The 12,007-nt window shown below is 27.8% G+C and overlaps 1 long non-coding RNA gene across 2 annotated transcripts; it reads left to right on the forward strand.

Moving 5' to 3' along the window:
- The first annotated feature begins 355 nt into the window (after positions 1-355).
- LOC103833888 lies at positions 356-10,906 on the forward strand. 2 transcript variants are annotated; one of them, XR_004449240.1, is made up of 4 exons: positions 367-7,135; positions 7,237-8,444; positions 8,826-8,891; positions 9,115-10,906. It is a non-coding gene; the product is annotated as an uncharacterized LOC103833888 (long non-coding RNA). The 2 variants fall into 2 exon arrangements; XR_004449239.1 differs by having other exon boundaries at positions 356-8,444.
- The last annotated feature ends 1,101 nt before the right edge of the window (positions 10,907-12,007 follow it).

The following is a 12,007-nucleotide window of genomic DNA, read 5'->3' on the forward strand; positions in this document are numbered from 1 at the left end:
AACTCGATGTCATACCTTAAATTAGTGAGATAAGTTCCTTAGCATACATAAGGCTTCTCCAAGCACACAGAATCACAAACGGAAGTCACCCACCCATAATCGTTAGCTTCTATGACTCTATGAACCATGAAAATTTTAGAATCAAAATCTTGAGTTTTTTTAGCTCATTGTGGAGAGAAAGTGAGAGATATGTTGTGTTTAGGTCACAAGAATGGAAAAAGAAGAAGGGTAAATCGATTTTAGGAGCATTAAGAGCTTCAAATTGGTTGTTCATGGTGGTTGTGGTATTGATGACAATGGCAATCTTGTAATTACTTGAAGATGATGAGGGTAAGAGAGTAAAAATGTCATTTTCGAAAAAAAAAATAAAAAAAAAATGGATGGCATTTTCGTAAATTATATGAATTTGTGGGGTGAATAGGGCAAAACCAATTTTCAAAAAAAAAAGAGGTTAGTTTTGTGTTTGACTTTAAGTTATAGGTCAATTTTGCAAAAATCCCTTAATATTATGTTTGTTGAGTTGGTTCAAGTATTTGTAACAACTTTTTATATATACAATCTTAAACCATTTTTGGCTTTTGCGATGATAAAATGATTTTTCACTAAATTTCATTCATTAAATGATACAAGGTAACATATAGTGAAATATATATATTCCAAGACCTGAAAATACACAAATGATCAAGAAAAGAAAAATAAATCACACAACTTCAGCCGGATAACGAAACAACAACGATTATCAAAATTATCTACACTAAAACGATAGCATCAGACTAGCAAATAACTCTTAAGAACAAAAAGTTTAACGATGAAAGACGAGACGGGAAAATCTTTGTTATACTGTTCAAGAGCAACAAAAAATCAAACCTAATCTAATGACCAAAGATATAAATAACTAAAGTAAAGAACCAACCAGGAGACAAACCTCATTTTGCAATTAGTTCTTTGAACGACCGACAAAAAGCTAACGACGAAAAAGTAATTAAAAAAAGTAATTCAGAAGTTAAAAGAAAATTGGCCATTTTCTGGTCTCCTGACGGTAAATAAAAGACTTGTTGAAAAGTATTTGGAGCCTAATAATAGTTGTCTAATTTCAAACACCAAGAGAATCTTCAAAAATCACTCTATAACTTTAAATATGAAATGTTTTGCTTTATAAAAATAATTGAAAAACTTCAAATTTAAAATGTGAAAAATGAAATTCTATATTTGAAGTTTGACTACTCAATACATTAAATTTGTAGTTTCGTATTTTTGTTTGCATTAGTCCCTACAATTCACATCACATTTTTTATTCTAAAATATTTTATTGTTTATCGTTTTACTCTTTATAAATTTAATTTTTACACATAAAATTAAATAATACTTTAAAATAATATTTAAAAAATTTAAAACTAGATTTAGACAATAACAATATACAAAAAAACTTAACAAAAAAATATTAAAAAAATTACACAAATTTAAATATTTCAACAATACTAATAGTCAGATAAATTTGATCTTCAAAATATTGTCAAAACAAATTTTGTGTAACCGAAGATGCGTGTTGTTGTTATTTTTGATGTCTTTATCGTACGATTATTTCTTCTTCGGATCGAATGTAAGTATTAATATTATCAATAAAAGTTAAGTCCATTAGCAATATTTTTTTATTTTTTTCATATCTAATGTATTTACAAGTATTAATATCACTCGTTTTCAATAAGTTTTAGCTCGTAATCTGTAAATTAAAAGTAAAGAGAGTCATTTTTACTTTAAAATGCACTAGATGATCATATATGCATTACGAAAATAGTTTTATGGAATATTATGGTATTTTGCTTAAATTTAATATCAATTATGTTATTTCTATTTAAAATATTTATATTTTAATATAAAAGTTTACGAATTAATTTGTTATAATATTTTTATATATGTGCTAGTAAAAGTTTAATGAATTTAAATTAATATAACAAATATAAAAACATAGTATAAAATACAAATAGTTTTGAAATTTTGTTTTTGGAGAACAAAAACTTTAAACTTCAAATACAGAATTTTAGAAGTTTCAAAAAATAGTGTCTTTTTGGAGATGTTCTTAGTGTCTTTCATACCAAAGGATAAAATATTTAGTGCTTAACATATAAGTAAATGTGTAGTGCATTTAGTATAGTGTATGTTAAAGCATCTCCCAAAGACATTCTATAACTTCAAATATAAAGTTTTGTGTTCTCCAAAACACAACTTCAAAACTTCAAATAAGTTTTGAGAAGAGAAACTTTATATTTGAAGTTTCACTATTAAAAACTTTAAATTTCAAGTTTCATATTTTTGTTTGCATTTTGATTCCTACAATTACACTTCAAAATTATGATTTCTAAATATTTTATTGTCTAACGTTTTAATCCTTAAAATTTTTATATCTCATAAATATTTAAAAAAATTTTAAGAAAATTAAATAAAACTTTAAAATAAGATTTAAAATAATTTAAAACTATATTAAGACAACAACAATATACAAAAGAAACTTAACAAAAATTATTTTATAAAAATTACATGAATACATAACTATTACACAAATATAAATATCACAACAATACTAATAGTCAAGTAAATTTGTTCCGAAACCTCCAAAATCTCCAAAATATTCTCCAAACAATTTTTATTTAACCCAAGATGGTTGTTGTTGTTACTTTTTTTAATGTCTTTTTGGTATAATATTTTCTTATTTAGATCGAATATATTCACGAGTATTAATATCATCGATAGAAGTTAAGTCTTTTAGCAATATTTTATTTTTTTGTTCAGATCTAATGTATTTACAAGTATTAATATCACCCGATTTGAACAATTTTTAACTCGTAATCTACAAATTAAAAATAAAAAGAGTAATTTTTTACTTCAAAATACACTAGATAATCATATATGAATTACGTAAATAATTTTAAGGAAAATATGGTATTTTGCTGAATTTTAATATTAATTATGTATTTCTATTTAAAGTTTTATATTTTAATGTAACATTTTATTAATTAATATTATTGTAATATTTTTATATGTGTGCTAGTTATTTACAGAAGTTTGATGAATTTAAACTAATTATAACAAATATAAGGACCACAGTATAAAATACAAATAGTTTTGAAGTTAAGTTTAAAGTTTTGCTTTTGCAAAAGAACACATTTAAACTTTAGATATAGAGTTTGAAAAACTTTAAAATAAAGTGTCTTTTTGGAAGCTATTACGGTAAATATGACACAAAGCTTACAAAGTTCATGGTTATATTAATAAACATTATGTAAACATATCTCTATAATATTATCTGAAAAATTAATTTCATATATGATGTTCTCATGTTAATTTTTACAATAGTTATTACAAAATAACTTTAACTTTAATATATTAAATTAAACACTAAAATGCAATTATTAATATTTTATTTAAATTTATTTTCTGTTAATAATTGTTTCCAAACTAATTTACTATCAAAAATAAATATCTTTTATATAAATATATATAGCATTTTATATTTAAAATATGGACTTTAGAAAAACAAATACCCTATATATAAATAAAAGGAATTTAAAACAAAAATGCAATATTTTTAATATTAAAAAAATTATATATAAAAATTTATATCAAAGCATGTAATTTAATAAAAACGAATTTATTTATATAAATAAAAAGGAATAGATTATAAAAATAATAATATATTTATTAAAAATATAGCCATTTTTATATTTAAAACATACAACTTCTGAAGACGAATTATTTTATATATATCAAAAAGGATATATACTTAAAATAAAAATATATAACAATTTCTCTTATATTTTAACATATTGCTTAATCAAAAATAATTTCCTTTCGAATTTTAAAATTCATAAAAACATATCGTTTTTCCTAAATCACGTTGGTTTAATCAATTTATTATAACATTAAAATTTCTAATATTTCATTAATAAAATAAATTTGTTATTTAGAAATTTGTTCACATTTGTTAGAAACATTTTGTTGTAGGAAATTTTTGTTATAAAAAATATTTACAATTTTCACGTTAATAGAACATCTTAATTACTATTTCTCGTGAACAACATAAATAGATTCACTTAATACTCTGCTAACCAATTCATTTATCTTAATTACTATTTATAATCAATTTTTAATTTCCAAGTCAACAAATTTTTTTTTAATTACAAATTCTCAATCCTAATAATATATATATATTCATATCTCTATACAAATTAATAGCTGATTATTTAAAGTCTTAACGCTCAGCATAATATTTCAATATCTAAGATTTTACCGTGTTCATAAAAATGTCATATTTTGTAGAAATCACACTCATCGTCTTCGTTAAAGAAATTCATTCATCTTTGAACAGATGAATGATCAAAGTGAAAATAATAAAGTGACTGAGTAAATAAAGAAAACTACAAACAATTATGTGGACTACACATGTCTTCTAAGTACTCATTGAAAAATGTAATAGTCTCTTAAAAGGTTTTAATAAATCTTACTAGATTCTGACCCACTTTTAAAAGGGTGAATTGGCTATCTAGCCAAGTTTGGAGTCAACATTAAGTAAATAGCTTTGATTTTGACGTTATTAAATTGATAACATTTCATACATATTTTATCCGGTTATGTCCTTATCATTTCTAAGTTACCGGTGATAATGGCACCAAGGATTAACTTCGACGAGAGCACATGTCCAAGAGAAATTGAGATTTAATATTGTCCACGTACGGGTTAATTATTCTAAGTAAGTGTTGTATTCCATTTATAAAAGTACTACGTCAGATAGAACAAACAGAATATCTTCATACGAAACAAAATTATAAACTCTAAACCTAACCTGCACACTTAAATACTAAACTATAAACTCGAGTCTCTAAATCTAAACCCAAATGTTAAATTTAATTTAAAGTTACAATATTTTAAGGAAAACAACAAAAAATAATAAATATATAAATTTTGAACTATTATTCTATATTATCTAACATGGAATGAAGACTACTCTTGTAATTCAACCCCAACCCACCTCTAACCCTAAACCCAACACACCTTCAAGACTGAAATACTAAACCCTAAACTTGAATTCCTAAACCCAAATCTAAATGTAAAATATTTTAGATTAAATTAAAATATGAAAATAATATATAATATTTTGTACTATCACCTATACTATATAAAATGGAAAGGAAAATAGACTTGAGAAGAAGTACTACACCCTAAACTCTAATCACTAAACCCTAAATCCCTCAATAATTAACCATATAACAATCTTACCATAAACCTCTATATATTTAACCTTAAACCATAATCACTAATCCCTAAACTCAAATATAAACCCTAAATCCAAATATAAACCCTCAACCTAAACTAGATAAATAGTATAGTACATATTGGTGAATTTTTAAAATTTATATGATATCATGGAAAAAGTTAATACTAACTCCAAATAATATCATGAAATGTCTATGATATCATGAAATGTCTATTTTTTGCAATTATAATAGAATACAACAAATAGTAAAGATCAAATATTTCATTTCACATGAATGGTCTTTCTATTCTACGTACACACGATCTATTCCACTTATATACACATTGCATTATTACATATAAATGAGAATATATTCACCAGATGGCTCAAATCCAGTTTCGAACAATCTACTTGGCAGCCTAATCTTCCATTTGTAACCTGAGAAACAAAAGTGAAAGATAAAGGTGTTAGGATTCATATAACAAAGTAAATGTAAATAAATTGTATAGTATAACAATAATGTGGATTGAAAACCATGTAAGACGTTAGGAAGAAGAAGAAGAAATGTGTGACTTTCTCATGACCACGTTTAATTTTAACTCTCTTGAATAATTTTTTTTTCTTTTAAATTGCAGGTTTAGCCGGTTGCATTGAAGGTTAGAAGTGTAATATTATATAAAATACACTTTGTATCGATGTATTCTAGGGTATTTGGCTACTGATCTAAATATTGTTTTTTTTGTAGCCATACCACCTAATTCCCCCTTTTAAAAGGGCAGGTATATTTTTTGTTTTACATATTTTTTAAAAAAAAAAATTTATATTTCTGTTTTTCATTGTTATCATATTTGTGTTTTTCTCTGTAATCATATAATGTAAAATATATATTTTAAATTATTTGTAAGAAGTTTTGATAATTCTATTGAATTTGTGATGTTACATAACTATACACTTGTGCCATAGTATTTTTCACACGTTTGTTTTGTACTTCATTCCTAAATGGTTATTATTATTTTTTAAGAAAGTGTTACAATTTTGTTTAGTAATTAAATAGATTAAATTTTATGTTCATTAAATTTTCATGATTTGATTTTATATATAATGACAATAACGTTATCATTATACATAATAGTACACATAATAACTTTTCATGTAATTAAAAATGGGTTTTGTAAATTTTGATCCAATCTATCATCATCATCATCATCATCATCATCATCATCATCATCATCATCATCATCATCATATACTAAAAGGAACATATAAAGCTCCCACATTGCTCCTCAGATTAATTATAATCAACCAATCAGAATTCATTATTTTTGCCATGTCACACTCTAATTGGGCTGATTTTGTTGCTGATCCGTAAGCCCACAACATTGTTAGGCTATATTAGTTATTAATGCACATGTTTTGTTATTAATTAGTATATATGATATTTTGGTCCAGTAGCCCAATACACCAGAATCCTTAAAACGCAGATCTTGATCATTTCTTCGACATCCTCTCTTCATCGTTTCATCTTTTTTTTTTTTTGAAAGATTCATCGTTTCATCTTCCTCAACGGTTCGTCGATCAATCAGCACACTACTCCATAATTGATCAATGAATCCTCCAGAAATCCCACTTATGTCTTCCTTTCACCTTCCTTCCTCTCAATTTCTATAACATTCCTCCCAATGGATGGTAATCCACCAAAAAGTCTTCCGTAGCCATTGGCAATGCCGAATTTCTAGATCGAACGAACACACATGCCTTTCATATGTTCATGTCTGCCTTTCTTCAGGTTCCAACTCCCTTTTTCACAATATATAAACATATCCTCTGATTCTATGCTCCACCATCATACACGACAAATACATCACGGCGAGAGAGGCATGCTTACAGGTATAGACCCGTAACTATGATGAGATTATTTGATTCCCTCAGACTCTATACGCTTACTATTGGTTCAGCTAATTCACCATAGCCATCACCCAATTCTTCAGTGATGTATCTGCAGGCTTGGTAGAAGCGGAGATGCGTTACCAGTGAATCCAGTTCGGTCAAACAACAGTCTCTGAAGCGGGTCGAATCATGGTATGTATATCCATTCTGTTACTCTCCTCTCCTCATAGCTGAACCATCTATTTCTGCAATGTTTGTTTCTTTCTTATTTTCGCTTTGTGGGTTATTCTTCCGATGATCTGGAATCTGAAAAGTTTCAAGATTTGCGATGAAATCTTCTCACTGACTTTATAAGTTTATTTGGTTGCATTTCAGTTCACTTACACTCAAACCTGGTAAAATAACTTCTTTCTCTTTAGTTGTAATTGATCAAAATTGTTTAGTTACAAACATCGGATGCTCAACTTTGTGTTCGAAACTGTAACTTTTCTGAAAATATTGTTATGTAAAAGTCAAAAGATTGCATTTTTATGTTTCTTGATAAGAATAGAAGCCTTAAAATGGCTATTGATCCCATAATGTTTAGTTAAGCTTTGTGACAGTGACTGTTAAATCGCTAACTTTTGTCACCATGTGTCTCTGTTGGTAACATCTGATAGAAATCCTAGGAAGATAGCTACAAGGTTACTTGATCCTTTTCTTGCTCACTTGAAGACAACACAAGATTAAGTTGCTAAAGGTGGCTACTCAATTGTTCTCAAGCCTGAGGATAGTGACGGTGCGACTTGGTTCACTATTAGTAAGTAAACATTTGTAAAACACCGTCACTAATTTCTCACTTAATCTTTGCTTGGCAGGTTTTGACAACGGTTACATTCACTGAGATCCTCCCGTCGACAAAAGCCATCGTCTCTTTCAAAGTCCCTGACAACAGTTCTGGCAAGGTTTAAAAAATAATAGTAATAACCCTTTTGTGTATGCATTTCAGTGGTTTTGAGATTGATACCATCAACTTATGAAATCTGTTAACAACTTGAGGTCCAGTACTTCCATGACCATGCAGCAGTCTCCGTACCGCAGCTTTGAAGCAGAACCCATTGATCGATGTAACAGCCACTCTAGATACACCAGTCATTTGGTGCTGACGCTGGATATGACACATCCTCCAAAACTTTCACCAAGTACAATGCTAGAAACGTTACAAAGTACACTGAATCATTATTCTCCACTCCTCACGCAATCCATCATTGAATGCATATACCATTACTTCATTTCTCTGAATCCTGGAGATTACCTCAACTATAAAAAGGTATGTTATATCCATCAAATTCATCGGTTCAATCTTCTCAACTATAAGGTCTTTCCTTTTTTTGTGTTATTGTTCCTCACACAAAGAGAGATCATTTTTTTTTGTTCTTTGTTTCTTTTTTATCCGTTTCAGAGTTTGTAATTCAAAAACAAAATTAATTTGAAGCCGGCTACACCGCAGATTGATCGTCTGAGTTTTGATATTTATTCAAAGTCTCAGTTGTTTTTGAACTTTGTCATTTTTTTAACCAGCACTTTGTCTTCTTCATGTTTGTGTTTTATTGGTTCTTCGCTGATCTGTTTGCTTGGTTTGTTGTTCCTTTCAGTTTGTGAACTGTATCTTTCTCTATACCCTAATATTGAATGTTTCTATCTACATCAGGAACCAAAACAGAATAACCTTCGTCAAAATACTTTGGCACTGTATTGTCTACATGAGATAACAATGGTGAGTTTCACATTAGCATTTACTTTTGGAAATCTGTGAACCGTTTTGACAAGGTGAAGCATAACGTTTTCACTTGATAACCTCCTCGAAGACCAAAAAAGAGATCAAGAACTGTTCAGAAACAAATGAATGTAATGTTATAGCACAAATAATGTTACAGCTTGCTTTGTTGCTTAACATTTTCATTCTTGGTTGCTGTCTCTTTTCCGGATTTGGCTAGCAGAGCAAGTAACACAGGCTCTTATGAATCCCCTGAAGCTGCGGAAACATGATCAGAGGTGTGATTCCTTGCTTTGTTTTTTTTTCTTCGGTTTCTTCAATTTAGTGTCCACGCAACTCTTTGTTCTATGGTTAATTTCTATACACATTGCCACCATTGATTCCAGATTATAATAATTCATTGTGTTTTGGAGTTCCTGCTGTAGATATATGTCTAAGCCATTCCTCATGTTTTGATGTTTGATATATTGTTATAACTGAAAGTCAACTGGTACAAATATTATTCTTGGTATTATATATTGATTCAATATTTTTGATCCAGTCACTAGAAAGACAAAAGTGAAACTGTGAAGAAAGGTAATAGTACTCTTTGATCAATATAAGAATTCCTTTCTTGGTTCGATGAGTGTGCTAATCTCACATGGATCCTCGACAATCTTTTACCAAAAATCCAAACTAAAAGTTGGTTGTTATAATACAAGTTTTGTTGTACTTAAGGGAAATGTTATGTTAACGAAATAGAAAAAGAAACTACAAGTCTTACAAACTTATTACTAACCAAGTATTTTACTATTGTAGTTTCAAAAAGAAAAGTATTTTACTATTTTCAATCAAATGACATTTTCTAAAAAATATGATATTATGAGTACTAATCACTGAACATTTAAACCTATACCGTTTCTAAGTTAGTTAAAATACATTTGATCCCCCTTCTAAATCAACACATATATTACTAAAATATTAATTTCATATATTTAGTTATTTACAATATATAAAATATCAATAATATTTTGGATGCAAAAATTTGATCAAATAAATATAAGGGGACATATTTTCAACCCATATATAAAAAAAGCTCAACACGTTAAATAATAATAATGTAATCAGTAAATAGTTAATCAAAAATTTAAGACGAAACATTTATAATTTTCTTATTTTAAGAGTGTGAACAATGGTAAAGTAAAAATATTTCTTTGTATGCTTGAGTATATGATATATATTATATTTGTTTAGTAATTTTCACGACACTATTAAAAAGAATCCATTTCATCAGAAATAATATATAGATTATTCAAAATTTCAATCAAAAATGAAAAAAAACTAAAATTTGATATTATATCATATATGATATCAAAAGAAGTAGCAAGAGAAAAAAATAAAAATAAATCAACAACAAAGAAATTATTCTATCAACAACAAAGAAATTACTCCATCTACAACTCATGAGATAATAATCAAAGAAATACAACTAATAACAACTTCTCAACATCATCCGGACTATTTATGTATTCATAACTTAGTTTTGGTATTTTAGAAAACTAAAAAATATATATTTTTGTTACATAAAAATGCAAGAAAAAATTATATGTAACATTCACCCAGTAAAAAGAGTAATATGTTCACATGAAAGTTCTACAATATTCTTCATAAATTAAGGTTTATAAATAATTAACCCGGGCGTAGCCCGGGAAAGGACCTAGTATAAATAAAAAAGGTGCACCGTAGTTGTTAAAAACCAGTTGTATTTATTTAATATGTTTACATTGTTTGGTTTATAGAAACCAATCTGGTTCATGGACATTTCTTGGGTGGGGAGTGAGCTTTGGTGATATCAACAACGCAAGTTTTATATGGACCACTGAGGAGTATTAAGATCGGATTGACATAATTTATATCATAAAATGTTTTCTCCACTGTATAAGATCATGACTTCTTTCGATGTCTCTCTCTGCATCTTCCTGTGTATAAGATCAAACTCTTCCCACATCATTTGCACTCTGAAAATTCTCCATTTGCAATTAAGTACGAATTCACAAATTCTTTTATATATTAAATACGAATTAACAAATTATTATAACACATATTATATAAAATTAAATTTACATAGACCATATCATATATAATTAATTGGACATTTATTGATGGTGATGAAGAAGGAGAAGAACATGATGACGATGGTAGTGGTGTACATATCGTATATAAGCCGACTGGTGATAGAACCATGGAAGTTTTGCGTAAAAACATCATAAATGAATATGGTAGAAGTCGTTTACAGTATTAAATGTTTTAGTTAATATTTGGTTTTTCTTTCCTTATAACTTTGATTATCATTTCTATGTGATACTGAAATATTTGTTTTATTTATTAAGACTTGATGTATTATTTAGCTTTTATTTTGTGATAAATATTTTTATATATTATTTTTGTTTTAATTTAGCTTATAATTTATGATAAAAATATTGTTAAATTTGTATATTTAACTAAATAATTATTACTAATTAATATAATATTTTTATGGATGTAAATATATTTAAACTACATTTTATTTATTTAAAATAAAATTTTACAAATTTATAAAATTAAAATATGAATTAAATAAAAATAGCCGCAGCGTCTACCAAACGAACAATACCAAACTGCTTCCAGTGTCAGCGTCAGCGTCCAGCGTTCCGCGTCTACAAAACGAACAACAATCTGCGGCAACGGCTGCGTCAGCGTCAGCGGCTGCGTCGGCGTCAACGGGTGCATCTGCAGAACGAACAACAACTAAATGAACATGACACAGCCGCTGACGCAGCCGCAGGAAGTTGCGGCAACCAAACGAACAGCCCTAATGGATATAGTAAATTGCTTGAGAGGAGCATGCCTAGATGCCGAGTGTCACATTCTGTTAACTCGAACTAGTAAACATCTCTGTTCATATCGTGTGAGGAGTGTGATTCGTTTCTGGGTTTCTTTGAGTTGAGAAGGATTCACTATATCCTTAAGATTCCTTGTCTTTGTAGCATCTTCTTAAATGAGATTTTTGTGAATCATTGTCTCCAAGCTCGGTCATGGTATAGCGAACTGAAATATAGACCTTGAACTTTCAAATCTTTTAGAAGTTAATATACATA

This window comes from Brassica rapa, chromosome A01, assembly GCF_000309985.2.
Source record: "Brassica rapa cultivar Chiifu-401-42 chromosome A01, CAAS_Brap_v3.01, whole genome shotgun sequence".
NCBI lineage: Eukaryota > Viridiplantae > Streptophyta > Magnoliopsida > Brassicales > Brassicaceae > Brassica > Brassica rapa.